The sequence below is a fragment of the Mustelus asterias genome, unplaced genomic scaffold, assembly GCF_964213995.1.
Source record: "Mustelus asterias unplaced genomic scaffold, sMusAst1.hap1.1 HAP1_SCAFFOLD_2092, whole genome shotgun sequence".
Taxonomy (NCBI): Eukaryota; Metazoa; Chordata; class Chondrichthyes; order Carcharhiniformes; family Triakidae; genus Mustelus; species Mustelus asterias.
Window position 1 is genome coordinate 58845 of NW_027592037.1, and position 6094 is coordinate 64938.

The 6094-nt window shown below is 70.8% G+C and overlaps 1 long non-coding RNA gene across 1 annotated transcript; it reads right to left on the reverse strand.

Annotated features, from left to right (window-relative positions):
- Nucleotides 1–477: 477 nt before the first annotated feature.
- Nucleotides 478–2549, reverse strand: LOC144489284 (uncharacterized). The gene is made up of 2 exons (XR_013496963.1): nt 2433–2549; nt 478–768 (listed from the first exon to the last, which is right to left on the reverse strand). It is a non-coding gene; the product is annotated as an uncharacterized LOC144489284 (long non-coding RNA).
- Between the last annotated feature and the right edge of the window lie 3545 nt (nt 2550–6094).

A 6094-nucleotide genomic window follows, 5' to 3' on the forward strand; every position in this document is an offset into this window, starting at 1 on the left:
TAGACTCATTGACCTCTATGACCCTGTGACCTCTATGATTCTAGACAGTCTAGATACAATTTGCAATTCCCAATCTCACTGGGTCACACCATGGCTCAGCTGTTGCACCCCACAAGCTCAGTTTTGTTATATAATGATCTGAGGGAACGCAGATCCCAGATTTTGCATCCTTAATATTGGTGCTGTGCAGAAGTGTAACCAGGCTGTATATACATCATCCTGTGATGGACATATCACATTGGAGGTTAGCCACTGAAAGACTCATAGGTCAGTATAATGGAACAGCCAACTTGGGAACAGGAGGAGTTAAGGCTCTCCATGGCAGTGACTCCACAAAATCCCCAAATGCAGCAGGTTCCTTGGGGAGGATTTCATGGCAACGATGAAAGGTCAGGTTCAATTCAGTGACCTTTGCCCCCTGAGACGAGATGTAGACCATTTGTGGAAGTGGGGAGAATAAAGGGGTTATACTGGACAATAGGTGCAGCGGGAGTTTAATACATATATTCCATATAAAATTATTCCATATAAAATATTACAAGTTCGTAGCTCCAATGGAATTTATAAGAACAGCTCAGTGAGCAAACAGAAAGACCTTGAAGGTAAAGGAATAACGATCGGAACCAGCACTAACTCGGCCACACGATTCAGTTACGTGGCAAATTTCTTCTGTCGGATGGGTGCAGGCAGATGTGCATTAATCTCCATCACAGGACGTTCCACTACCACGAGACAACCGTCACAGAGGAGTTCAACATACAGCAGAGGCTGCAGAGAGATAGAGGAAAGTTCAGGGAATCTGACGATATGTGGAACACATTGACAGCTCATTGAGGAAGGAATTTAACAGGAAAACAGCCTCAGCGCAACACAAAACAGATAAAAGCCTCATTCCTTCGCTTGTCTGTGCGTCCCGGTCAGTGCGCCGGGCCCCGGACGCGTCCCGGTCAGTGCGCCGGGCCCCGGACGCGTCCCGGTCAGTGCGCCGGGCCCCGGACGTGTCCCGGTCAGTGCGCCGGGCCCCGGACGCGTCCCGGTCAGTGCGCCGGGCCCCGGACGCGTCCCGGTCAGTGCGCCGGGCCCCGGAGGCGTCCCGGTCAGTGCGCCGGGCCCCGGACGCGTCCCGGTCAGTGCGCCGGGCCCCGGACGCATCCCGGTCAGTGCGCCGGGCCCCGGACGCGTCCCGGTCAGTGCGCCGGGCCCCGGACGCGTCCCGGTCAGTGCGCCGGGCCCCGGACGTGTCCCGGTCAGTGCGCCGGGCCCCGGACGCGTCCCGGTCAGTGCGCCGGGCCCCGGACGCGTCCCGGTCAGTGCGCCGGGCCCCGGACGCGTCCCGGTCAGTGCGCCGGGCCCCGGACGCGTCCCGGTCAGTGCGCCGGGCCCCGGACGCGTCCCGGTCAGTGCGCCGGGCCCCGGACGCGTCCTGGTCAGTGCGCCGGGCCCCGGAGGCGTCCCGGTCAGTGCGCCGGGCCCCGGACGCGTCCCGGTCAGTGCGCCGGGCCCCGGGGGCGTGCGCCGGGCCCCGGACGCGTCCCGGACAGTGCACCGGGCCCCGGACAGTGCGTCGGGCCCCGGACGCGTCCCGGACAGTGCGCCGGGCCCTGGACGCGTCCCGGTCAGTGCGCCGGGCCCCGGACGCGTCCCGGTCAGTGCGCCGGGCCCCGGACGCGTCCCGGTCAGTGCGCCGGACCCCGGACGCGTCCCGGACAGTGCGCCGGGCCCTGGACGCATCCCGGTCAGTGCGCCGGGCCCCGGACGCGTCCTGGTCAGTGCGCCGGGCCCCGGATGCGTCCTGGTCAGTGCGCCGGGCCCCGGACACGTCCTGGTCAGTGCGCCGGGCTCTGGATGCTGCGCCGAACCCTGATGCAGAGTCCTCAGCTGAAGTATTGTGTCCAATTCTCGGCATTACAGTCCAGGAAGGATATCAACACCCTGGAGAGATGCCAAGGAGATGGATTAGAAATGTACCAGGAATGAGGGACTGGAGAACAAAGAACAGTACAGCACAGGAACAGGCCCTACGGCCCACAAAGCTTGCGCCGATCACGTTGTCCTATCTAGACCAACCGCCTGTATCCCTCATGTTTGTTCATGAGCCTATCAAGATAAGTCTTAAATGTGGCTAACGTAACTGCCTCAACCACCTCACTTGGCAGCGCATTCCAGGCCCCCACCACCCTCTGTGTAAAAAAACTTCCCCCGCACATCTCCCCTGAACCTTTCCCCCCTTATCCTGAACTTGTGCCCCTTGTAAGTGTCATTTCTGCCCGGGGGAAAAAGCTTCCAACTGTTCACCCCTCATAATTTTATAAACTCCTATCAAGTCACCCCTCAGCCTCCAGGGAAAACAATCCCAGTTTATTCAATCTCCAGCAGCTGGGACTGTTGACCTAAATGCACAGAGGAATGTTGTACAATTTCCACAATCTCACCTTGAATTTCTTACAGATTTTGAACGCATGCTGCTCCACCTGGCGAGCTTGTCCAGACAAACCTCTCAGTAACGCCTGGTTATAGAGTTTGGAGGGTTCGGTCGGAAAACGCTGGAAAGAAAAATCCCAAAAAGTCATATCGAGCAGAAATACTTCAAAGTATGGTGATATGGTGGAGGGGGGAGGAGGCGAGGTGCGAGGGGGGGCGGCGGGAAGGGGGGGGGCGCGGTGGGAGGAGGAGGGGGGGCGTGGGAGGAGAGGGGGGTCGGGGGAGGAGAAGGGGGGTCGGGGGAGGAGAAGGGGGGTCGGGGGAGGAGAAGGGGGGTCGGGGGAGGAGAAGGGGGGTCGGGGGAGGAGAAGGGGGGTCGTGGGAGGAGAAGGGGGGTCGTGGGAGGAGAAGGGGGGTCGGGGGAGGAGAAGGGGGGTCGGGGGAGGAGAAGGGGGGTCGGGGGAGGAGAAGGGGGGTCGGGGGAGGAGAGGGGGGGTGTGGGAGGAGAGTGGGGAGCGTGGGAGGAGAGTGGGGGCGGGGAGGAGAGTGGGGGCGGGGGAGGAGAGGGGGGCGGGGGAGGAGAGGGGGGCGGGGGAGGAGAGGGGGGGCGGGGGAGGAGAGGGGGGCGGGGGAGGAGAGGGGGGCGGGGGAGGAGAGGGGGGGCGGGGGAGGAGAGGGGGGGCGGGGGAGGAGAGGGGGGGCGGGGGAGGAGAGGGGGGGGCGGGGGAGGAGAGGGGGGGGCGGGGGAGGAGAGGGGGGGGCGGGGGAGGAGAGGGGGGGGCGGGGGAGGAGAGGGGGGGCGGGGGAGGAGAGGGGGGGGCGGGGGAGGAGAGGGGGGGGCGGGGGAGGAGAGGGGGGGGCGGGGGAGGAGAGGGGGGGCGGGGGAGGAGAGGGTGGGGCGGGGGAGGAGAGGGTGGGGCGGGGGAGGAGAGGGTGGGGCGGGGGAGGAGAGGGTGGGGCGGGGGAGGAGAGGGTGGGGCGGGGGAGGAGAGGGTGGGGCGGGGGAGGAGAGGGTGGGGCGGGGGAGGAGAGGGTGGGGCGGGGGAGGAGAGGGTGGGGCGGGGGAGGAGAGGGTGGGGCGGGGGAGGAGAGGGTGGGGCGGGGGAGGAGAGGGTGGGGCGGGGGAGGAGAGGGTGGGGCGGGGGAGGAGAGGGTGGGGCGGGGGAGGAGAGGGTGGGGCGGGGGAGGAGAGGGTGGGGCGGGGGAGGAGAGGGTGGGGCGGGGGAGGAGAGGGTGGGGCGGGGGAGGAGAGGGTGGGGCGGGGGAGGAGAGGGTGGGGCGGGGGAGGAGAGGGTGGGGCGGGGGAGGAGAGGGTGGGGCGGGGGAGGAGAGGGTGGGGCGGGGGAGGAGAGGGTGGGGCGGGGGAGGAGAGGGTGGGGCGGGGGAGGAGAGGGTGGGGCGGGGGAGGAGAGGGTGGGGCGGGGGAGGAGAGGGTGGGGCGGGGGAGGAGAGGGTGGGGCGGGGGAGGAGAGGGTGGGGCGGGGGAGGAGAGGGTGGGGCGGGGGAGGAGAGGGTGGGGCGGGGGAGGAGAGGGTGGGGCGGGGGAGGAGAGGGTGGGGCGGGGGAGGAGAGGGTGGGGCGGGGGAGGAGAGGGTGGGGCGGGGGAGGAGAGGGTGGGGCGGGGGAGGAGAGGGTGGGGCGGGGGAGGAGAGGGTGGGGCGGGGGAGGAGAGGGTGGGGCGGGGGAGGAGAGGGTGGGCGGGGGAGGAGAGGGTGGGGCGGGGGAGGAGAGGGTGGGGCGGGGGAGGAGAGGGTGGGGCGGGGGAGGAGAGGGTGGGGCGGGGGAGGAGAGGGTGGGGCGGGGGAGGAGAGGGTGGGGCGGGGGAGGAGAGGGTGGGGCGGGGGAGGAGAGGGTGGGGCGGGGGAGGAGAGGGTGGGGCGGGGGAGGAGAGGGTGGGGCGGGGGAGGAGAGGGTGGGGCGGGGGAGGAGAGGGTGGGGCGGGGGAGGAGAGGGTGGGGCGGGGGAGGAGAGGGTGGGGCGGGGGAGGAGAGGGTGGGGCGGGGGAGGAGAGGGTGGGGCGGGGGAGGAGAGGGTGGGGCGGGGGAGGAGAGGGTGGGGCGGGGGAGGAGAGGGTGGGGCGGGGGAGGAGAGGGTGGGGCGGGGGAGGAGAGGGTGGGGCGGGGGAGGAGAGGGTGGGGCGGGGGAGGAGAGGGTGGGGCGGGGGAGGAGAGGGTGGGGCGGGGGAGGAGAGGGTGGGGCGGGGGGAGGAGAGGGTGGGCGGGGAGGAGAGGGTGGGGCGGGGGAGGAGAGGGTGGGGCGGGGGAGGAGAGGGTGGGGCGGGGGAGGAGAGGGTGGGGCGGGGGAGGAGAGGGTGGGGCGGGGGAGGAGAGGGTGGGGCGGGGGAGGAGAGGGTGGGGCGGGGGAGGAGAGGGTGGGGCGGGGGAGGAGAGGGTGGGGCGGGGGAGGAGAGGGTGGGGCGGGGGAGGAGAGGGTGGGGCGGGGGAGGAGAGGGTGGGGCGGGGGAGGAGAGGGTGGGCGGGGGAGGAGAGGGTGGGGCGGGGGAGGAGAGGGTGGGGCGGGGGAGGAGAGGGTGGGGCGGGGGAGGAGAGGGTGGGGCGGGGGAGGAGAGGGTGGGGCGGGGGAGGAGAGGGTGGGGCGGGGGAGGAGAGGGTGGGGCGGGGGAGGAGAGGGTGGGGCGGGGGAGGAGAGGGTGGGGCGGGGGAGAGGAGGGTGGGGCGGGGGAGGAGAGGGTGGGGCGGGGGAGGAGAGGGTGGGGCGGGGGAGGAGAGGGTGGGGCGGGGGAGGAGAGGGTGGGGCGGGGGAGGAGAGGGTGGGGCGGGGGAGGAGAGGGTGGGGCGGGGGAGGAGAGGGTGGGGCGGGGGAGGAGAGGGTGGGTAAGGGGGGGGGAGGAGAGGGTGGGGCGGGGGAGGAGAGGGTGGGGCGGGGGAGGAGAGGGTGGGGCGGGGGAGGAGAGGGTGGGGCGGGGGAGGAGAGGGTGGGGCGGGGGAGGAGAGGGTGGGCGGGGGAGGAGAGGGTGGGGCGGGGGAGGAGAGGGTGGGCGGGGGAGGAGAGGGTGGGCGGGGGAGGAGAGGGTGGGCGGGGGAGGAGAGGGTGGGCGGGGGAGGAGAGGGTGGGCGGGGGAGGAGAGGGTGGGCGGGGGAGGAGAGGGTGGGGCGGGGGAGGAGAGGGTGGGCGGGGGAGGAGAGGGTGGGCGGGGGAGGAGAGGGTGGGCGGGGGAGGAGAGGGTGGGCGGGGGAGGAGAGGGTGGGCGGGGGAGGAGAGGGTGGGCGGGGGAGGAGAGGGTGGGCGGGGAGGAGAGGGTGGGCGGGGGAGGAGAGGGTGGGCGGGGGAGGAGAGGGTGGGCGGGGGAGGAGAGGGTGGGCGGGGGAGGAGAGGGTGGGCGGGGGAGGAGAGGGTGGGCGGGGGAGGAGAGGGGGGGCGGGGGAGGAGAGGGGGGCGGGGGAGGAGAGGGGGGGGCGGGGGAGGAGAGGGGGGGCGGGGGAGGAGAGGGGGGGCGGGGGAGGAGAGGGGGGGCGGGGGAGGAGGGGGGGGGCGGGGGAGGAGGGGGAGGAGAGGGGGGGGCGGGAGGAGAATCGGGAGGGAGGAGAAGGTGGGAGGGGGAGAAGGGGAGGGGGGTGAGGGGAGAGGGGGGGGAAGAGGGTGGAGAGCGGGGGGAGAGGGGGAGGGGGAGGGGGGAGAGGGTAGGGGGGAGGGGGAGAGGTTAGGGGGGAGG